The sequence below is a fragment of the Bombus pyrosoma genome, linkage group LG4 (assembly GCF_014825855.1).
Source record: "Bombus pyrosoma isolate SC7728 linkage group LG4, ASM1482585v1, whole genome shotgun sequence".
Classification (NCBI taxonomy): Eukaryota; Metazoa; Arthropoda; class Insecta; order Hymenoptera; family Apidae; genus Bombus; species Bombus pyrosoma.
Genome location: NC_057773.1, coordinates 656268 through 681484, shown reverse-complemented (window position 1 = coordinate 681484; position 25217 = coordinate 656268). Strand labels below are relative to the sequence as shown.

Here is a 25217-nt window from a genome sequence, read left to right as displayed (position 1 = left end):
TACACGAGCAAACCCGCAGGAATTAACTGCTCGCTCGCGCTGCTGTACGCACTGACTTCCGCCGCCATTCTATTTCGCTCACGGCCATTAATTAATAATTTCTTGGAGAAAGGGAAATGAATTTGTATCAATGGATGGAATTTAGAGATTCTTATTTTCGATAATTTGTATTATATGGGAACCTTTATAGATTAATAATTTTGAATAAAATTATTTTTAAAATTTATTTTTAAAGTTATTTTTAAAATTTGGTCTTGAAAGCAATACATAGTACTAATGAATTTTGTTCTTACATCATTGTACTTTTATATATATCGGCATTTAAAAGTTTTAGGATATTTACTAGTGTTGCTTTTAGAAAAATTTTAGAAAATTTGTGGATACAAAATTCTAAAGAATACATATATACAATATGCAGAAATATATGTATAACATAGCCAATATAAAAAACTTTCTGTAATAACATTTCTATGCAACATTAATACATCTATTTTTTAATAAAAGTTAGCAACGAATTTGTTATATACTTTGATGTGGTAAAAGAACTAGAGTACAAAAATATACATTCAACTATTTTATTTTTTTTTAAATTCTTTGCATAATAATACTCCTGTTTATATCTTTTTATTAACTATCATTAATTAAACTTTTTATTAACTGACATTAATTTACTCTATGTTATTAACTAAAAATACTTGTCGCTAAAAATTATTACAGTTGAAAATAAATAACATTCAAATGAAAAAAGGTGGCTTTAAAATATATTTTTCATGGTTGCTTTTATATTACGTTATTTTATAAATATGCCGAAAATACAGATTTCGCAGCGTACACCTCGTTCATCACGCGGGACAAGGAAAGCACAAAAGGTTAATGAATTTAGGATAATTTATTTCCATAATGGTAGTTTTTATATATGTATGTAATAAATTGCTGGACGCTCCATTGATCAATGTTAATGCACATATGTATATCATTTACGCGATATCCACGGCTGCTTAACGACACGTTAATAATATGTATAGTTAACTGGCCGTTAAACGATTATAGATCTTATGGAAGCCTCTCCAGGCGTGTAAAACGATTTACTTTAATGCAATTCTAGTCCTCCAAGAGAAAAATCTCTACTTACATACGTTCTTAAAACGTTTCTTCGTTACTAGAGTGCAATCTTTTTTGTAAATTGATATTTTTACGGGACTAGCTAAAGAAATCAAACTTAATTTATAATGTCTAATATATTAAAAATTACAACAAATACTCTGAATATTCTATATTTTTTTGTATATTATGTGAATTTAATTTGAATTTCGCATAAATATATAACAATCAGCAGTCTACTACTAATATAGTCATGCTTATCGAAACACTTTCATTTTCATTAACATTATTAGTGTGAATGAAATTTTTTCTTGAAATATTTAAAATTAGGAAAATTTGACATTTAAAAAGATATTTTCTATTATGTATCTAACTCAACAAAACTTCGACAACTTGTCAGCTATTTTTAAAAAGCTTACATCTTTGGTCCTAATATTTTCATTTTCTGCGATATACATTAAAATTATTCCATATTATATATTTATCACGTTCTTCATTATTACATTACACACATTCACAATTACATTATGAACTTTCATTTATCATATACCACGCTAAACTAAAACCTAATTTTTCAGCAGCAGTAACTCTTCTAAGTAACCGAGCATGCGATTGTTCGAAACAGATGGACCATAAAGGGTTGTAGAATCTCTTTCACCCTCAAATCGTACGATCACCTCTTCATATACAATCAATACACGCTGTCGTCTACGTAACGTGGTAGACCTATGTACGCACAAAACAGTTTTTAAGCGTCGAAAACTGAGAGAACCACCGCTAGAAAAGCCTGGTGAACAACGAACCCTTGACTCGAGGGAAAGGCACGTTCACAATGTGCACGTCGAATGTCACCGCGGGGTGTCCAACACTTGTACGCGAGGCATTCACCGCGGATGTACGAGACTCGTTCGCTTCACGGAGTTTACGCGTCGAGTCATGTAGTCTATTGCCTAATTACACCATAATACTGTACGAACGACGCGATGAAAGAGACAGAGAAACGGGAGCACTCAGACAGGCAGATGATACACACTGTTCGACGAAACATACAGTGGTTCACGAAAGTATTCGATCATTATTGGAGACTTTTTACGTATATACTCGCTATATATTCGTATGTAATTACGTATATGCTCACGTATACATTACAAAACATTCCGAAATTTCATTAACACTGTAGCGAGATGCGACTATCGTCAATATGTTAATAAAGTTTAAAGGATATCTGAGAATTAAAAGCGACAACACAATTGTGGAAAGCATACACTTCGTAAAAATCATTAAAGTATTCAAACAGTCAATTATTCACTATTATTCACTATAAATAAGCAAAACAGTACAGGTAATAAAACTATCTTTGGCACTAATCGTATATTTCAGATCACTATTTATGTTGTATACTAATTTTTTACTAAGTATATGCTTGCAATAATGTCTTGTAACTTCTACGTACATTTTCGTACTGGTTTCAAAGATTCTACTATTATAATTATAATAGTCGTGTCTTATTACATCGCTTATGAAATTTCGGAATGTTTTATATAATGGCATAATATATTCATAAAAAAAATTCTGTGGTAAGTTTTCGAATACATGCTTTTGTAAGCTACTGTATCTGCAGTTATTACAAAATGTATTTGCACATCGTATTTGTCATAGCATTTACATATTAACTAATTAGGTTCAATTATATTACATTTCATGTGGTAGTAATTTCATATGACCATAAAAGTTGCATATCATGTACATATATAATATACACTAGTTATAAATATATGCATTAATGGCCAAATGTTTAGAATCACTATGGGTTACATAGAACCCGAGAATTAAAAAAGGGTATTAGAGTTCAATATATTTTATCAAATTAGAATTTAATATATTTTATGCCAAATAAAAATTTTACATTGTTATAATTATAACTGATAACTGTAACATTAATTTAACAAACTAATTTATAGTTGGATTAGGTTCATAAATTTTATTAATTGTATAATTTGTTTAAATATCGTCTTTATATAACGAATTAAATAGTCTGTTTTCAAGTGTAGATCGCTTAAAAATTGTTAATAACCGAATTTGTCGAGTTAGAAGGCAAATTTCTTAGTTTCGTTCAAATGTATTTTTCAATCAAATAACTCTCACCTTACCCTATTCATTTCAGAAATAAACACGTTTTGAAGATTTTTATGTCATCTCTGTATCGTGTTAAATAGAACTAATAGAACTATGATAGATATATACTTATTAACAAATGTATCTTTTGAAAGAATACATTGTATGTATTAGACAAGGAAAATTAGTAAAGTAATCAATTTTTTGACCAAAGTGTCTTAATACTATGTTACAGACAATAACAAGGCAAATTACTTAGCTTGACTCAAACTAGAATTCAATACACATATTTTGATAGCTCTGTGATAGTAACTGTTTCGCTGTAAAAAGTAGGAAATTTGAGTTATCGTGTCCTTCCCCTGTAGTCTTCAGTTCCACCGCTAAACGGTATCACGTTTGTGGCATCGAAAGGTGCGTGTTTTCTGACGCAGCGCGTAATCGGTTTTCAGAAACGTGACTCTCTTCTGCTCGCACGCGCGATACGCTAAATACACGCCGGTGCGGTGACGAAAGGAGGCAACCCTCGCGCTTGTCTTGCCGCTTAATAGTCAGTATCAGCGGTGAACGCGAGTACGCGGTGCGTGTGCGAGGATGCAGATTGCATACACATACCGTATAATACAGCTTAAGGCACAATACACCCTCTATAGGCGCGCTATATCAAGGATGAATGTGATTGAACGGTACGTTGAGTTTCACTGTCTCTATTTTGCCATTTCTCTCGCTTACACACGCGCGTTTCCCTTCCGTTGCTTACACATTCGAACAGAGTACAGAAGATCTTTCTGTAAGATCTGTTGAACTAACTGGTAAAAAGTTTAAATGCAGCCGTGGATATGAAATATAGCGAAATCTGTATGAATATACGATGTTTGTGAAATTTATGTAAGATCCCACAGATGATTGTACCGGTAAATAGTATAAATGTAGAAGAAAACTCTATAAAACTATAAATATATACTTACAGAAAGTATCTGAACGCTCGTAGAAGTCTTTTACGAATATATTATGTGTTATACAAAAAATTTGATAAAGTTTAATTATCATGATTAACTATTATATATTGGCCAAGTTTGAAACAAACCTGAAAATGAAATAGAAGCTACAATAATTCCGTAACTAATTAAAAAAAGCCGACGGCCATTGAGTCGTTACTTTCCGCCATATCAAAATATCCATCAATAGAAATTTATTGTAAAATACGCATAATGCGGCTAAATATTAAATTCCTTGAATTATGAATTTGAATTAATTTGAATTATGTTTCAAAAATTGTTGTCGATCATTTTTGCCTTTGTATTTAGTAGTAAGCAGATTATATTTATACGTGCTGAAACATAACCACACGAGATAAGATCGTCATATAAAAGATTGAATTCTGAACCCCATAAGCTGTCATTAAATCTGTTGACAGTAATAATTAGAAAACAGACCAAAGTGACAATAATGAGTNAGGCTAAGTTGCAATAAATCGTAGACATAAGTGTAAATAGATTATAAGCATTAGGGTTAGATTAGAGATAAGAAGGCGATTAGTGCAATAAAGAGCTGTAAAGAAAGCTGAAAGTTCGTCCAAAGCCGAGAGGCACGGACTAAATAAAAAAAAAAAAAAAAAAAAAAAAAAAAAAAAAAAAAAAAAAAAAAAAAAAAAAAAAAAAAAAAAAAAAAAAAAAAAAAAAAAAAAAAATAATTAGAAAACAAAGATTGTCAGGCACAAACGCTAAAGCAAAAGAACCTGAAGAAAGAAAATAATGATGAAAATCAGTGTTACGTATATTGTCAAGATAAATGTGGTGTAAACCAATAAATGAAAATTACGTAAGTGTATAGAATGTGGTGGATGGACTTATGTTAATTGCATTAGATGCGAAGAACTTAATGATTTTCAATATTACCATTATTAGTTTGGATAATATCTTCTATAGTGTTCCTATATGGTTTTTCCCAGCCTAAGTGTAAAAATCAGAAAAAGAACAGATATTTTTTTCATTTAATAAACATATACAGTTTTGATTATGCAGTTTGTTTCATAATTGTAGACTTAGAATCTCAAGCAAAAGGTTTTGTACGGGCCGTATACTATAATCTGTAAATTCAGAAATAATTACGTTTCTCTGCGACTGTAATATTAAATAAAGTATTATTTCTTAACGAGTTAGACAATTATAGTTTAGTTGATGTAGGTAATTGTTGTAATAAGGATTTTGTTTAAGTAATTAATATTGAGGGTTTAATTTTTATTTAATACAGTGATATGATTTTTGTCGTTAGCAAATTATATGAATTTCATTTAGATCTTGTGGATATTGGTAGAGTAGTATTGTATATGCGAAGAATTTTACGTTAGAGCAGATAGGTATCCAAAAAAAACAAAAAATTGAATGAAAGTCGAAGAAGTAATGATTAAACTTGTAAAATTTCGCATTCTTATATTCATGTACACTAACAGCTAAAATTAGTAATTATTTTCTAGGAGAATGTTCTAAGCTAATAAAGTTTTGAATTGATTTTTTTTTCAATCTTGTATCCTATAGCAGTAATAACGATTTCGATCTTTTCGTTGATAGTGTATGTATAACTGATGTTTATAGAAGTGTAATTTATAATTTTGTAGTAGAAATAAAATAAAATCATTAATTTAAACGAGTGTCTATAAATAATAAAATTACCTATTCATTAAATTTATACGCGGTATTTAGACAATGCACCTGGAATATTCAATTTTGTTATTTTTAAAACTGTATTTCAGCGAAGCAAATTGTTACACAAGAAGTTTTATTCAAATTCTCTAATTCCGAATAGGGATAAAAATTCAATCAACTGAACTAATACTTCTCAAGTCATGTAATAAATCAATTTAACGCTCAGATTTTCATTGCTCAATCAATTAATAACTGCTCGATTTAACATTAATGGTTTAAATGAAATAATTTTAAGGCTAAATTAGAGTTTGCAATTATTTCGATTAAGAACAAATAACTCAAATATACTACATGATATGAACATTGTTAACTGTTTGTGGTCCTAGAATGTATATCGAATTGAATTTAACACTATTTCATTTCAATCTTCTTGGTTCTAATGTACAAAACACATTCTTTTATACGCAGTTCAGTTGCGGTGCTGAAATATTTATATCCCAACCCCATCTTCGTTTTATCGAATAAAAGAATGTTTAATTTTTGAAGAAATAATTTCGCATACACTTACAACGGGGGATCATACATATTAAAAACGATTCTTTTATACTTTCTCCAAACCTAAGAAGTTTTTTAACAATAAAGAAACTTAAAGAAAACAATACAGAAACGAAAAACGATTGGACCGATAATGATCCCAAGAACACAACAAGGTTAATCTAACAAAAATACAGTGGCTACAAAAGGTATTTACACACATTCTTATTTTCTAATAATGCGTTTATTCGCGTTAATTCTATACTCCAACTTAAGCACGCAGAGCAAAATTACGCTCTGTAAGACCATAATAAAATCTGTCTAGACCTACGGAATCCGACTATGGGGAACAGCAAGTAATTCCAACATTGAAATACTTCAACGCTTCCAGTCGAAAACTCTAAGATCCCCAATAGATGTACCCTGGTATGTTACCAACGAAACAATACATCGCGACCTCAACATATCCACAGTCAAAGAAGAAATAACAAAATATAGTAATAGATATATCATAAGAGTTAACAACCCTAGTTACTAAATTACTTAATACGTCGGACCAGATCCGCAGGCTAAGAAAACACTATCCTTTAGATCTAAGCACTAGATTCAACTAGAAATAAACTTATTATAAATAATTAGTCATGTCACTGCGCCATGCCAGAGAAACTTACTCAAAATTCTCAATGTGAGAATTGATTATAAAGTACTTGTAAATAAAAAAAAATTCATTTCATTTTCACAGTATGAATAAAATTGGTGTAGTTATATGAAAATATTACTACATAATACGAAATTCAATATTCTTGGCTGTAATTATTTAGTTAATTTGCAAATGCTCCAATAAATACGATAATGAGCAAATACTTTTTGTAGTTAATATATATTAATGTTATTAATATAATGCGGATTTTTATGTAATCTAGACAAATTTTAAGATACCTACATACAAAGATACATAGCATGAGCATGATATGTCAAAATATATAAAAGTCCCAAAATGTAGTAGGTACCCACTTTTTATTAATTAGCAACAATAAATGACAGAAATAACAAATTTCTGTCTAGGTCCTATTCTTTTGATTGTATTCATGAAAATATAAATTTACATAAAAATCAGCAGTTTAATTATTAGCTACAAAGATCCAAAAATACATTCAAGTTACGAATATCCTTAGATAGTATGTATCTTGTCGAGTATGAGTCATTTGGGATAATAAGTCAAATTTTTCTCGGGACGTAAGAGATTAATAAAAGTTTTGAGTTCACGACTTCAGTTCATACTTCGCGTTTCTGATTCACCACTGGCTGTAAGAACTTTAACATTTAATAAACGTTCTTTTGTTTTTTGCAAATATTTAGAACCAAAGCATATTTTGGATATGATATTCGGAATTTGGACATGACATTTTTCTGTATAATAAAATCTAACAGAGAATTCTGAAAAACTGCCAATAATATTTCGTATCTTATCGAATATTTTCTTATTTACAGGTCTATTCTTAAATTAAAAAAATTACTATGATCTTATACCTATGTTCATGTTCTCTCTTTCTCTTATATAGGCCCATAAAGTCCCTATATCTTTGTTATTCGCAATATCAAAAACACTTAACTAATGTAAACTTAATATCAAAAGTTTGTTCAAATATCTTTCTATGTTTCCAAGAATTTCTAATTAATCGGTTATTTATACAATTTCATTTCCACAAAAAATTAAAACAAAACCATAGAGAAATTACTTGATTGACTAAGTCTTAATTACAGAAGTCATGTGATTAGTAGAGTAAATAACAAACTACTCGAAACTTTCAATCTTACATAAATTTTAAGAATAATATAACGTTTGAGGGAGATAATCACAATAATAAATGAACTAAATACCAAACTTCTGAAGCCCTTATGAATTATTAACCCTTTCACATTGGATTACACAATATTTTTTACCAGTTAGTAAGAACCGAGTAAAAGTGATTCTAACTTTAATGTATTACCTTCTCGAAAAAAATATAGGAGAGATAAATTATTAAATTGATTTTTATTAATTTATCTATATGTTCAATGATTTACTATTAATAGAACATTATATTATTTATGTATTTAATTCATAAAAGAAAATTACCTCTGTAGTCCGAAAAATATTAATCGATCAATTCAAACCAAGCAGACTGGGCGAAACATCGCTTAATTCTAACATCACTCGTATCAAACGAAGTCACGTGATTACATACCAAAAGCTGCCGTCGGCCGATGCCAATCTCCCGATCAGCCTCCTTCGGACGCCGCACGAGGAATCCGGAATAAGCAACGTGGTATCGTCACACGGTGTACTTTGGCACAATCTTCACGAAACCACGCTTATCGCGTCTATTACAGTCACTCGCGTTTCCTACCACTATTCAACTCTCCCTTACCTAAGAAACCGAGACTCACGTCCCTGATAAAACTCAACAATCAACAAACACCGAAAACCGTGTTCGACAAACCTTCAACCAATCAATCTACAATTCTCTCTCCTTTATCTGCTTACGCAACCCAATCTTCTTATTCCAAAATATCGTGTCCTTATACACCAAATTCACCCCGATCAAACGAGTCCAAACCGCGTGAAACCTTGTCGAACCGAGTGAAACCGAGTGAAACCGCGTGAAACCGTGTCCTCACGGTGATAATCGCGGAAAATTAACGCTTAGTAGCAAGTAAACGCGACGGGGGTGGCTCGTACGATCCGCACGAGCGCAACACACGTGCTGCTCTGCAGCGTGATTCTTCTGCTTTCTTGGCTCTCTCTCTGGAGAGAGAACTCCTGTGCCTCCACACACACGGGGGTTAGGCAACGTGCGATATAGAAAGAGAAAGAGAAAGAGAGACAGAGTAAGCGAGAGAGAGATAGAAAGAGAAACAGAGAAAGAGAGAGAGAGAGAGAGAGAACAAGAGGCGAGGAGAGACGAGAGAGAGCACTAGCGGGCAATGCTGGCCGTGGAAATATTATTAGGTAAAGCACACGCACGGACTGGCACGCAACGACTTGCGGACTCTCGTTGGGTCGTGCTGGCGACCCCGCGATTCGTGTTGGTGCGTCGAGTACGTTGGGCCAATGGGCGGAGGGCAACGTTGCCACCACCACCCTCAGAACTGGCCGACAGTGGGGATGCTGGCTCCGCTTCGTGACATCATCGATTCTGAATGGTGGAAATGCTCAACCGTGCGGAAGGCTCATCGAGGGCGCGTGGTACGGCGATGACGCGCATGCGCGTCAACGAAGTTGGGAAAAGGGTATGTGCGATAAGTTCGCGCCAGATGGAGACCGACTGCCTACTTGTGCGCCACGCTGTCTGTTTGCGAATTATTTTTTACCGAATTAAAAGCTTATTGTTTTCCCCGTTTCGTACAACTTTTGTATTGCCCTTTGAAAAACTCTGTATTATTGTTAACAACTTGGGACGATTTTCATCAGATGGATTCCTTAGTTATCAAAATGTTTTTTCCTCATTATACGTTAAGATTCTCTTTGTATTTATAATTCGCGATAGTTAAGTTATCGCATTCTGAAACTCTCCTTATACATACCCGTTTCTTCTTTAATTAACATCTTATACGCGGGCTATTTTACGCATTTTAACCTATGTGCCGGAGACTACTTTTGGCGGCCTCCTGAAGTACACCAGATATCACTAAAAGTAACATGACATTCGTAGTTGTCGGAATTTCTCCGCTGTCCGCAGATAAGCGTTTTAAGAGTACCTAAACGCGGAATATTCCATCCCGTATTACTACAAAGTGTTAAGATTGAAAAAAAAGAAATCCCGATAAAAAGTTATATAGCATTACACGTTAACTTTTACACGAAATATTTCATACGTTATAAATTTACTATTTCCCGTGGTACATGTGATTTTAAATCCCTGTCGTAGAAAGTTTTAATTTTGGAAAACGGTATAAGAAATTTTCGAATTATTTGTAAGAACTGAAAGACGAATTTTCCTGGAAGGTTTTCAATTAGAATTCTTGGTTTTGAATTTGATTGTAAGTTTCGGAAGCAAGAGTTTGAGGAAAGTTAAATGTTTCGAACATAGATTTTGTTTCACAAGTTACTTACATGAACTCGCATCGGCTGTTTCTACCAGATTTTTGTTTGAAATTATTCTTTTTGCCTTTAAGTTTTTGAAACAAAAGTTTGAAAACAGTTAAATGATTTGAGAATAGATTTCCTTGTAGGAATTATTTACAGCAACTCAGAGTAAGTCTTTTCTAGAGACATTTTCGGTTGAAGTTGGTCTTCATGCATTTTTAGGTCCTTTGAGAAATTTTATTTCAGGAGAGATTGAGCAATACCGATTATTGAATGTTTGGAGAATAGTAGTATATACTTGTATCATTTAGATCTTTCTACGTATACGATAATAGATACGTAATTAGTAGATTTCTCATTTCTTTATATTTACATTATTCGTTTCACTTCAGTAAACCAAACTTTAAAAATTCTCAGTATTTCTTAGAAGATCAATAACAACTTCCATTTAAACTTGAAAAGTTTTGACAGAAACCTGGCCCTCGTAAATTCTCAAATTCATCACCATTGCCATGGAAATATCTACACGAGTTCCACGTTCTCACCTTGGAAACCCAGGGCGAAAGTCCCGGTAGACGTATTAAAATATAATTTCCAGTGGCCCCCTTTACGCGAAAACGGTATCTAGTCACGCGTGGATCGGTTGTGGGTGCTATGCACTCGAAAGTACGTGGCGTATACAGGGGGTGAGTCACCCTCTCTTCTTCTGTGACGGGCCCGCACAATCTACCCCGCGAGTCGCTTCGAGACGAGGGGTGTCCCGGCAGGGAAAGAAATAACTGCATCAACCCCTGTCAGTGGCGCGCACGTTTAGGTCCTCCCTTTGCTAAGAAACAAGCTCGTTTCACACAAAACGCCTCGAACAACGAATTACAACCGATTTTCTGTTTCTTCCCGATGATACTATGATACATTCTACAAATCTATCCGAAATTTCGGTCAATGTTCTAAATTATGTTTTTAAACCTACTAAAGTCTTTTGAGATAATACGATGAATCTAAAGGTTTGGCTTATTTCTTTTTATTTTATTCATATAATTTACTGTATTATAGCAAAATAATCATAAACAATACTTACTTTTTTGTAGATATTTTTATTCTTTTATAAGTTAGAAAGTACTAAGGTCAAATATACAGTAGTACAAGTTCTAATATTTAAGATCTATTGCATTATCAACTTAGGCCCATTAATACATTATTGCTAAGTTACTATGTTATTTTCAATTTTCACTTATGTAACATTTTGTAACATGTACGGGTATGTTAAGGACATGTTGAATTCTTTGATAAGTGTTTCAACTGCAAATGAAATTATTATGAAATAAACAATTTTTCAATTGAGAAAATCTACGGACTCGAATTATGCATAGGATAATCTCAGCAAAAAGTCAAAAAGGGTTTCAAAGTTAAAATAATAAAACAGTATAATTTTATGAAATAAAGTTATAATTATCAAGTATAGTAAATAAATAAACTAGATGACTATCGTTAAAAAGTGTTTGATAAAAAGGTTAGATGGGTAGATAATATTTATATTGTACTTGAGGACCAATTTTAAACTTTCCTTCTTTTGTCCGCCATTATATACCTAAACATACTCATATGCCTATAAAGAGAAGTTTGATATTTTATTCGAACACATTGATTAATGATAACTTTCGGGAAATGAAGCGATAACAAACATTTAAAGGTTATAGCTCCTTGTAACAAAGTATTTACACACCCGTGTTTATACATTTTTGTATAGTTATTGTTAACAAAATACATTCATAAAATAGGATAAGATTTGCTAGAAGCTAGTGTCTTACTATGATATCTGTGAAAATATTACTTTACTGTAAGTGTCCTATTGAACCTGGCGAGAACGTGCTATAAACATTTAACGCAGTCATTAACGAAGCAATGGTCAGCTGTACCGACGCTTGCGCGCAAGTTAGATCAAAGACCAAATAGCTCGATGAAGGGTGCAAGCGTCTATATTTTTTTGAGCAATCGAACGTTTGCTCAGTATGCTCATTTTTTGTTGAATTTTTTATAATATCTGTAATATGAGATACTTAATATTGTTACGTTTAGTAAAAATGAACATAGTCCCAAGTTTTAACTATAAATTAACTATATTAATGAAATTATAATTAAAATTACAAAGTTAAACTGATAAAATTATAATTGAAATTGGAACAGATATGCACTTAATATTAATAAATTTTATTTATAATCTATATTTAATATTATAATTTTGGGAGCACAGCGAGGCAATTAAAATAACAAAAGAATTTCATACAAACAAAACATCATTTGATTTTTTGAAATATAAAAAATTACATTATTTGCAAATTGTCAGAGTGTATTGGTTGGAAATGTGTACATGCCTAACTATAGTTTCTCAAGTATCAGAAGCTCATATCATATAATAGAGGGAATTTGAGCTAAAAGTTTGAGCTACGCGATAAAAATTCAAGAATAATAATTGCTTTATAATTTATATTATATATTATTTATATAATAATTATTTACATAATTACTTATATGTTGTACATAAAATCGAGCTTAAAATAATTTATTACAAAACTTATTACGTAATATAAATTTAATAAAATTCAATATTCATATATATTATTACTATTATTTAATAATTCAATATATTATATAAAAAGCTCATTGTGTTATGTATAGATTCATAGGTCCTCCAGTTTATGCCTAAATCATAACTAGACTGTGGATTTTTATGCATATATAGTAAATTTAAAGATACAAAAATGCACAAAAATACAATAAAATAGAGCGTTATAATATTTAATAGAGAAAACAAGTTTCAATTTAAGTTCCGTTTCATTAATGGTATTCATAGAACTAATGATTTACATAAATTTCTGCAATCTAACTATAACTAATCGCGGTAATAACTTCTATAGCAATACATGTAACACCTATCACAAATCACATTCCCATTATGATTTCGACTTATTTTTCTCTTTAATCTCTATTAAAAAGGAACTTCAATCTAATTATTTATCGAAGCTATTGATCACTAATTGGATCATAGCCTATGTTAGTTTCTTACTATTCTTACTTCTTATACTAGTTTTTAAGCTTTCGACCCCTCTTTTTTCTCTTTTCATCCTCTTGCTTTCCAATTTCCTCAACCAGTTCACAACTTTTTCTTTCCCTTTCTCATTTACTGTCTCTTCCATATCTACTAATATTCCTCTCTAATCGTCACGATTTATACCATAAATGTACTGTAGTACCGGAAAAAGGGCAAATTTTATTAACCCATTAACCGGATTTATTAACCGGATAAAGTAGAATGAAAATATTGCAAAGCATTGAATTTGCAACTGATTTTAGGGATAATCGGTTTGGTAGGTGTTCGAGGAGGCTGTAGACTGCAAGTCACGATGTGAAGCCAGCTTTAGGAGATCCACGCTGTGGAAGTAACGCGTTTCGATTTTGCGTTAGCTCAGCTACGCGTGAATCCAGCCAAGGTCAAGTCGTTCCCCGTTTCCGAGCATCCCTCCGCCGCTCGACTAAGATCGATTCTAACGAATTTCATATCTAGGGTGGATCTGTATCAGCATGGCACAATATTTCGTCACTGGCTGTGATTAGTCACACCTTCCATATTTTCTGATTTTATTGATTTAAACTCGTATGCACCTCTGACGGTTATTCATAGGCTGCGTATTTTTATGCATTTATGCAGAATTTAGAGATGCAAAAATGTATCAAATGTATAACATGTAAAAATATATAAAATATACAAAGTAGACTATCTGTTACCATACTTGATAGATAAAACGAATCTCTATGTAAGTTCTATTTCTTTAATCGTGTTCATAAAAATATGAATTTACATAAAATTCCGTATTCTAGCATTAGCGACTACGATAGTGTACTATCATATAGCGTAAGTTCATAGAATACCGTATTGGACTAGTTTGTTATTGAGTAATCAATATTATTGCATATAGTATAACATAGTATTGAATAACTGCGGATTTGTATACATTTATGGGAAAACGTGTAAAGATGCACAGAATGCACATGAATGCAAAAATATATAAAATATCCAAAATATAGTAGGTAATGTGTATAATAACATTTAATAGGTAGAACTTTCTGTTAAGGTTCCATTTCTTTAATACTATTTATAAAAGTATTTATTTTTACAAATAATATTACAAATAATGTTTAGTCTAGTGGTTATGAATATACATATAGATACAATAATTACATTGCTATAATGTATTTATGTGTAACAGACGTTAATTACAGTGTGTGCCGTTGCTTCACTACGGCTAAATAAATTGGAAAAGTTTGGAACTTGTCTTTTCGAGATTCTTTCTTATTTAGCATCACCTTAAGATCATTTCAGATCAGTGTTGTTTTCTTTTGGTTCGATACTTTTAGCAATCGGTTAGTATGTGTTCTTTTATTATTGCGTGGACGTGAATGAAATTTGTATGGCCTACGCTTAATTTTGTAAGTGCTGTCTGACTTTTTCAGTTCAATGAATTTACTAGCCTTTTTTGGAATGCATCATTTTAGACTACATAATCGTAGACAAATATATGCAACAGGGTTGGCATTCTTCCACATCGAATTCCGCAATAATTTGATTTTATTTCTTACGATTGTTTCATAGCCATTGTAATAAAATTGTTATGATGTCGAGTTATGTTATACCGAATAAAGGAATACTTACCGTAGTAATCACACCTTCCTTTTCTTGCAATCATCTTTGCTTTTATCATTTAATTTTCTTTCTTATACATTTTTTTCAAAGAATTTATTTAGTTTCAACATAAACGTTTGTTGATGCGAAGATAAGGATTACTGTGTAGGTATTATACTTTAGTATATCTAATATTTATTATAAAAAATTTAATAAAATCAAATAGCCATTCGAAATTGTACTGTGCAATAGAAGGGCTTATCAAATTTCAATATGTTTTATTTAAAAATTTCAAATGTCATGTCTTGATTATTTATATTACAGTTATATATATATTACAATTTCTATCCATAAATTTAATATAGCAACAACTTTATCTTATCTTTAAATAGAAAAAGGTAGAATAGAGACAATAGAATAGGGTAACATATTATTAAAAAATTGTTATCTTCTTCGAATAATTTCTAGGATACTTATCAAATAAACAAATGTGACATTCATATAATGCGATGTTAATAATTTAAATATAATATTTTATACGTGCAAGTTCCTGTGAAACAGGTTGAACAAGATTTTCACGCCACGCGGACAAAGTGCTCACTTAGATGTACTTCTAACATGAGCATTCAGAAGAGGCAATGAATTTTATTACCTCACTTAAAGTTTCTAGTTGGTGAGCATTGAATATCCAAACGGCGTATTGCCACTGTGATGGCGAATTTCAAAAAGACGATTTAAATAATAAGCTCCTCGAGATAATTATTTCATGAAAAAAAAGAAAAGAATAATAGTAAAGCGTAAAATGTTAAGATTCAAATGTAACTTGGATATTGATATCCATAATCAGTTGGCTACGGAACACGAAATTTAAAGATGCAAAAATATATAAAATACATATAGTGTACAAATATATAAAGATACACAAAATTGGTGCGCAAGTAAAACGAACTTCTATTTAAGTTTCATTTCTTCGGCTGTGCCTATAGGAGTAATTGGCATGTATATAATTGGCATGAAGATTGTGATTATCTATATCCTTATATCATAATCCTTATGTCATAAAGGAATCTTTCTCTCTCTGAAAAGGAAAGGAAGATAAAATTAATTTATGCATAGCTCTATGTGTTCAACGACGAAAAGTAAGGACATCGGTCGTTAAATTGGTACGAAAGATTCAAAGTAGAAATTATTTACTAATATTGACATATATTCCTTGTTTAATCTTTTTGATAATAATGTTTGCGACAAGGACAATTACAACTTTGCATAATTATCATCCGCTTCTAATAGGAGAGAATAGGATGGAATGGAAATTCAATCGAAATAATGAAAATTTAAGATAATTAGAAATTTAAAGAATATCTATTGTTTAGTCATAAATCGTTTACATACATTTTACCTATATACTTTTATGATGATATATCATAGATAATTTTACAATTTTTATATATAGAGAGATACATCACAAAATTATCGACATTGTAAACATATATTTATATTATTTATATTATAGATAGATAGATATTATGTATATTTTTCGTATGTATATATTAAACAGGGGTTTGGAAAGTATTCATACTCAAAAATGGGTTAAGAATCTCAAAAGAATACCATAGATCTTTAATTCTCTCGAATGTTCAATTCTTCTAAACGTTATGTTCAAGCGCATTTCTAATCAACTACTCCGTATACAAAACTATACATCCTTTAAAAAGTCTATTTAGTTTATATATAGGTATGCATATGAATTTCCCATTCGATTGGTTCGAAAGTAGTACAGTAGTAGTATATTAATTTAGATAAACATTCAACTATTCTTAAAATAAGTCATCTCCGTATCGCCGTTCTATTCGAATTTTCTGTTCAGCTTAAATTCTATTGACAATTGTTTCAAGTTGTAAATTTAGAGAAATTTACTAAAATTTACATAAATTATTGTAACAGTTTCTCTTCCACCGTCTTTAGCGATTCCATCTTATTGACACAAAATTTCATTGTTTTCCTACATAAAAGTATTGACTAAAAATGCAGTAATAAAACTTGTAAATGTTTATATACAAATTATTTTATTATTCGATCGTTATAAGTAATAAACAATTTTGATTCTATTTTATTTTATAAAAATTAAAAATTACTACCTGTATCAATAAATTTTTATAGTTTATGTAAATTTAATTTAAACATATATATATATAATAAAATATATAATTATTAAATATTAAATATATATATTAATAATAATAATAATATTAAGTTTTTAATTTTTAATTATGTTTTATATATTAATATGTATTACACATTTTTGAAGCACATGAATAGGTATATATTAACATATGTTTCAAAAGGACTTACTTGTAATCATGAAATCTAGTAAAATTACTTTTTCCCGACAAGTTTGTTATCTTTAATTCTTGAACTCCTGAATTATTATGTCAGATTATAAAGATTCTCTTAAACATGTAGAAAAACTCAATTTTGATGTAAGCAATAAGTCTAATATTAAATCTAATACTATTTATCCAATGAATGTACGTAGATAGTATTGTATATATTATACAAAAAATATAAATATAAAAAATAAAATGTAAATACATGTAAAAAATTTATTGTTCCTATGTCTTTCAATAATCTAAATTTGTGTCCCGTCAATTCCATCCAAAGTAAGTAGCTATGTACAAGAGTAAGTGATAGGTACTTCGAATTTGTATCCGAATTTAGTGAAATTCAAATGCTGTTAGTCCAGGTCAATCAAGGGATCCATTAAACAGTGAATCAACCAAATACCAACACCTTCCTCAACTTCCTCTCGATCAATCACTCACAACACACCTCCTCAAACCTCATCAATTCCTCCATTCCTATAATACAATTCCACCCTTGAGTTACCCATTCACCTCCAACTTAACCTCTCTATCGACCGTATTAGCCAGGTCATTCCCTACTTCATATAGGTAGAGTCGCGGAATTAAACGTTAATAAAGAAAATTGATTGTAGCTAAGTCGATTAAGTTTCATTTAACATGTAATAGAAATCTGTCTAAATCAAATCTATAGCCAGAAGGGAGTACTTTAACATAACATAAAAAAAGGAACAAATCTTTAGGTTTAAAATCATAAATCTTTTAAAAATAGATAATAAATTCACAAAGTTTTGTAAAACAATCGAATGCCTAACTATTGTTATGACAGTCCAAATATTTGAAATATTATTAAGAAATGAAAGCAATTTATATCTAGAGATCAAATAGAAAAAGAGTTCTTTTCTATGACAATTAAGTTTGCGTTACTTAATTTTGGGAGCTTTAATTTTATTTTATTTTATTTTATTACTAGTTCTTACAAGGAACGTAACATAGAGAATAAAATTAAACAGGTTTAAACTGGATATCCCAAATTATTATCTATAGCATCTATAACGATACTATTTGAAAACTAGTATTCGGAAACTAGCGGAAAACTTTACTACGGCAAAATATAAATTGTATTTACCTGTATATTAATTTTCCGATAGGATTCTGAGACATTTCAACGAAAATTTGGATCTCAACTTATAGCTTATACTTATATGTAAAGGTGAACCTAAATGTAGATTAGCAAAGTTTTGCATTTCGTATTTAGCAGTTAAGAGTTAAAAATGCTTTCCTATAAATAACGAAGAATATTATTTATTGCGGGTACCTATGCAAACTCATATTTTTATGAACAAAATTAAAAGAGCAAAACCTAGGTAAAGATTTGTTTCGCTTACCAAATATGTATATTATATTATAACAGTTTATCATAATGGATACACACTATACTTTGGATATTTTATATATTTCACCTATTACTATAAATTAACCATACGTGCGTAAAATGCCATAGTCTACTTATTACGTTCGTTCTTATGCTCCTCATATCCAAGAGATGGGCGATCTAAGCGACGAGTTAACTCATCTTCCCCAATTATCAGCTCTAATGTCTGTCATCGTGTCGAACATCCAATTGGCTAATTATGTACAACGTCTCTGGCAAATCCTCTAAATCTTCCAAATCTGGCCGTGTTTCCTAAACGCTTCGAGGTTGAATCTCTCGCAGTGGTGCGTTTGTCTCCGCGCAGGAGGAGGACAGGTGAAAGGCAGACTACGAAAAGGGAAAAAGGAGAGAGTAGGTTTCGCACGGAGGAGCGAAAGAGAGCATGGAAGGGTAAAACAAACAAATTAACGTCAGAGTCGCTTGTTTATTGTTGGGTGGGGACACAGTAACCACGCCTTTGTCAAGCACGCCCTCCGAGCGTTATATTCCCCCGTTTGCCCCACTACCATCAACGCCCCTGAGTCAGTCAGTTTCCACCCCACTCTGGGTTGTGCAGCGATCGGTGGTGGAAATGACGTCAGTTTTGTATGCCAGCATGCAACAGGCTGCTCCGAAACCGTGGACGTTTAAAGCTTGTGAAACATTAGCCTCCACGATGCCCTCCACTGACTAATAATTAACATGCAAACGGTGACTTGGTTGGACAGTATGGTGCGTTTAGACTATTTTGGACTTTAGGCTAAGCGAGCGAATGCCCGTTCTTTCCCCATTTTAATAAAATTTAATAAAACGAAAATGTAAACGAGCACTCTTTCGGTTTATCGATTGATCGCCGAATCGGAAATCGAACGTCCGAATGCTCTGTGTCTTCACAATGAACCCGGACGAACGTTCGTAGAGATTAAACCGAGCATTGCTAATTTAGTATGTTCGATATCAGCAGTTTCGTTGCAATTTTCTTGAACAAATAAATGAAAAAAATTTTTGACCCAAAAAATATTACCAACTTCTAATTTTTATTTTATTCGTATATTTTATTTGGTCATGTTGAGGTTATTAGATGTATAAAGAGAGAGACGCGTGGATAAATTATAAGGTAGAAAAATATATTTTAAATACAGAGTGAAAGTACAAGTATGAAATAATAATTTGAGCTGATCCAGATCCACACGCTAGCAAGTGTTACCCTATAACTGAAAAGCCCGAAGCCAACGTCGCCTGTCGGCTGTTTATGGTCTGCCTTCGTCCCAGTCTTTTGTCTATACGCTGTCGATGGCTTCAGTGCTTTAGAAAGCTAAAAAGACCAGATGTAGAGTTTTCTTAAAACTGGTGACCTTCATCAAGACATATATACAACAACAGTTATTTTACCCGTTTAAAATGCTTCCAGTATGGTAAAAAATTTACACTGGCTTATATATATATTATTCAAACCTCAACAAATTTACATTAAATTGCAATATAGTATATCATAAAGTGACCAGAAACATTTTTTCATAGTTGCCAAACTGAAAAACACCATTTGTATCCGTGAGGATGCAAATGCTCGATATATTAATAGTGTACCTACAGGTTAATGGAATTATATATACAACAAACTTGTTACTAACTTAAAATATAATCGTTACAATTACTGATGTTATACGATTAGAAATGGAAATAGACTGTATATTAGTAGTATTTTTAATCTTGCGCCACCTCAGAGAAGGTTGCAATATATTTAGTATATTATTTAATAAGTAAATGTGTAATCTAATGCCGCTGTTGCATACGTGTCTAAATAAAAAACAAATAAAATAGAAATTATTTCATACTTTCTAACGCTTTTCGAAGACGGTAATATTTTCTTCGGCAAAAAATCTTTTATTTCACATTTTTTAGTTAAACGATCAATATTATATAATCTGACGATTGGAAGAAAATTCAAAGTTCCCGATAGCTACATTCCGATATCTCCAGTAGTAGCAACATTTCAGGCGACGTAAGATTATGCAGACGTTGAACGAAGAATGTTACCGCTTATGCTAAATTGGGCAGGAATATTATTACATATATTACAAGGGATTACACCAAATAGAGCTGTCATTGGTCTTAACAAATATTTTTTAAGGTGCCACCAAATCTCGTCCTTAGATGTGTGAAAGGTTTACTGTGAAAAGTCTACTTCCTACAACTAACAAGTAACGAAACGAAAGTATGTTTGAAACGACATGGATTAAGACAGTTTAGAGCGACAAGCCTATGTAGAGGAACGGACAATGTACGCTTCCAGAGGCAGTTTTGTAAAGAAATTGCCGAATTTTATATCTTCCAGCGACGACTTTGTGGAGAAACGAAGAGACACAGCGAAATGAAATCGGCGAATAACAATAGGCCATTTGCAATAATAATAGTTAAAAATGATTAGATAGAAAAATGATAAAAAATAGTTAAAAACGATGGAAAAATGGATTTTTGCAAAAAAGATAGTTTACAGAAGACAAATTCAAAAAGCGTTGTATCCGAATCAACGAGACAACGTGCTTTGTAAGATGCAAACAGAATCATCCCGATTGATCAGGCCGTTTCGGAGAAATCGGCGTACATTCATAAAAAAGGAGAATATACGCGTGGAATTATAGCTTTTTTCTTTTCCAAAGTCGGTATAAAAAATAAAATATTTCCCCTTAAAGACTACTGTCTCATCGACGTTAAACCTGCATTGTTATGTTCAATGGAAAACTTTGACTACCAAATCTGTATTAGTTTCGAAAGTCAATAGATGGTATTTAATCGGTGAAAATGAATTTGAATTAAAGTATCTCTACAGAGTGCCACTATCTGAAGATGATCTTTATTAAATATTAAAAATAATCGGAAGTCGTACATCGTCAATTGATTTTTATCGTCATTTACACTAAACTAAACACTTGCAGGAACGCTTTATGAAACCACTTACTCACTCCTCTGCGCTTAAAAGAATCGAACAAGCATCTTTTGCAGTATTTTTAGAGCATTCGAACAAACAGCTTCGAAAGAATGCTCGTTTACACTTTCATTTCACTAAATTTTACTAGGGTACGTGGAAAACGAACATTTATAGATTTAAATTGATCGGAGCATTCTCATGCAGAATTGATCTATACATTACAAATATTAAAATACAAGTCTTTGTAGTATCTATATATATGTACATTATATATATAGATATATATAATGTATATAATGTATATAATAATTATAATATAATACATACATATATGCAGAGTGGAATATTTTTCACCATACCTTGACATATTAAGGTAATTCGAATTACAGCTGTTTGTACCTGACTGATTTCGAACATTAACGATTAACACACGTTTAATAGACGCACAGGAAGAATTTGGAAGGCTTGTGTCCTAGAAGCAATCTTTTCGACGTAAAATTAACTTTTATTGCATATTATATAGCTACATTATTTTTACAAACCTTAGATGTTATATAAAATAATTTATTAATATCTGCTAATAACTTTTTCTTATCTTATCACTTATAAAAAACTACTAATACTATTAGTTGAATTATGTAGGAGGATCTTGGTAATAGTTTGAATTATTTGGTTCAACACCTTTTGCACGATCGAATATTATTATTAGATTATGCGGAAGTTTATGCAAATGTAAAATATTTTTATAGAATGCGAGTTTAAAAAATGAAACTTTTGTATTTATGGGGTATTTAAAGGTACAAAAATACACAGAATGTACATAATATAGAAAAATGTATAACATATCCGAAGTGGAATACTCGTTATAACTTTTAATAAGCGAAACGAATTTCTATTTAACTTTTATTTTTGTAATCGTGTATATAAAGATATTAAGTACGTCCAGATACATTAAGACCCGTATCATTTGGTAATACCTTTATATGACTACAAACAGTTGATATTATGTCAATGAAATGTAGAACTCGATAAAAGATCGTTATTTTCCAATGAAAATATATGCCAATACCTTTTGTAACCACAGTATATTGTATGTTGCTTTTTTATGCTCACAGTGCAAAACCCCAATAAGTACTATACACATATGTATATAAAAATTGGCAACGGAGAGGAGTCTTAACTCCAGTCGGAGCGCGTGAACGAAAAGATTAACCCCTACATCGATAACAGTGGCTAGTAGGGTGATTCCATGGGGTCGGGGAGAAGGAGGTCTATCCAGGTTCGGACGTTGAGCGAGAAAGCCGGCACGGATTGTAAATTATACTGGGCAGATAGAGAGAAATTCATGCTCTGATGACGCAGCGTTAACCACTCTCCGGTCATGCGATGATCAAAGGTAACAGTAATGGCCTGTGAGAGGATATCCGCTTGTATTTCGCCTAATATACTGCTGGCTAAATGCTGACGCGATTTCGAGAGTTGCTGTTACCAGGGAAGATGGGGAAATCCACGGACACGGTAAGAGAGAGACAGACAGACAGACAGACAGACAGACAGGCAGACAGACAGACAGACAGATAGAGAAAGAGAAAGATTGACAAACTTGAATTTGGAGAGAAAGTCAAAAAGGTAAGAATAATTAAAGGATGCTAGAAAGACATAATATTGTATAAAACTTATATTTCTATATATATCTATGAATAATCAAGATTTACTAAGTATAGAAAAAATGGAACAAAATGGATTGAAACTACATATAGAAGCAGAGATAAGGCTGTTTAAAATTGATACTTATATGTATGAGGATTAATTGGTAATTTTTATATCAATTTATTTCATCATGTTTGTAGCGATTATTTATTTTGAGGTATATATATTATAGGTAATATAATCGATTACTATTGTCAAATATTATTTCATTTTGTACGTCACTGTACATATCAACGATAAAAAAAATAGACTTATTTCTGAAATCTACTTAGAAGTAGGAATAAATATAACTATGGGAACAAGCACAAATCTTATAATTATACAAATTTATTTCTAAAGTATTGGAAAATACAATATTGGAATATCGTCTACGCAGGGTTTTGTAATATCAAATATAATTTATTTATCATTTAACAGAAAAAAAATATAAATGAACTTTTTACATAGATAAATTAGTACAGAATTTTTAACTAACATTAAAAATATTGGTTTCTTGCGATGTAATGATCATTTGAAGCTTCAATTGTAATAACGTGTCGTTTCTCCAATGTATGAAAGAATTAAAATAAATATTAAAAAGATTTGATTGTACCTTTAATACCTATTATATAATATCATGTCACACTGCCTTAATATTAGTATTTTGTATTGGATTAAAATGCAAAATTGTATTAGAATAATACAATTCTATTATCTACAATTCTAGATAATACCTTTCAGGAACTTACTACGCAAATGAATGATATGAAACAAATCTTCATAATTTCAAACGAAATAGTTTATCATAGCTCTGAACATTTCAATATTCTTTAAATTTTCAAAAATTGTAAGATTTAAATGAATGGAAAAGTAACGAAGAAAATATATCCAAAGCACACTTTTCGAGATTCTGTTTCGTAAATTGATTGAAAAGAATGATAAATGAAATAATGTTAAGGGTTAACAAATTATAAACCAATCTTACCTTATAAAATGAAAAGCTTGCAATCAGTAATGATTTTCTTGATATGCAATCAGAGTTAGGAAATGATGAAATTTGATGAAAACCAAAAAGAATTTGAATCTGCAGGAAATGAGGAGTATGCAAAGAGAAGAGGAGGGAGACTGGAAGATCATAAATTGTTGGAGCAACGTGTGTACTTAACGTGCACGCACGGTCGAGCGCGAGATCGCGCTTAACCTGCCTTTCAAAAATTTCACACGTTACCGATCTTCCGACTCAGCCGCTCCTCTGCAAGTCGATCCATCATTTCGCTAGTTTAGCTCGGAATCCACGAAAATTATCCGATAACGCGTCTCCTACCTCTCGTTTGTCTTTGCCGAGCGTCTATCATTCTCTCTCTCTCTCTCTGTCCCTCCTCTTCCCGATGATGGACATCGTCGGTTCGATCTCTTGATACTAGCTAACTTCCTCACGGATGATGGAAACCTTTACGTAGTATATCGAAATTACGATTTGGATGATTTTAGATGATTTTAGACGAATTTTCCTTTGATGAATTTTTTAAGTGAAACGTGTAAATAAGTAGGCGATATAGTGAATATACTGTTATTACTGAATTATTACATTTTAGTGAGTGTAACTAAAGATATGCAAACATAAATGGATTCGTTTCATTCACTGCTTTATTCGCTAAATATTAGGTATAATGGCGCTTTGTTATA

The 25217-nt window shown here is 31.4% G+C and overlaps 1 protein-coding gene across 4 annotated transcripts in view; it reads right to left on the bottom strand.

Annotated features, from left to right (window-relative positions):
- LOC122566857 (paired box protein Pax-6-like) overlaps window positions 1-9440 on the bottom strand; it is a 144369-nt gene extending 134929 nt beyond the window's left edge. For 3 of the 4 annotated variants that reach the window (XM_043724700.1, XM_043724699.1, XM_043724701.1), the window contains exon 1: window positions 8621-9385. The gene's annotated coding sequence lies outside the window, so the exon portion shown is untranslated. The other variant, XM_043724698.1, reaches the window with a different exon arrangement.
- Between the last annotated feature and the right edge of the window lie 15777 nt (window positions 9441-25217).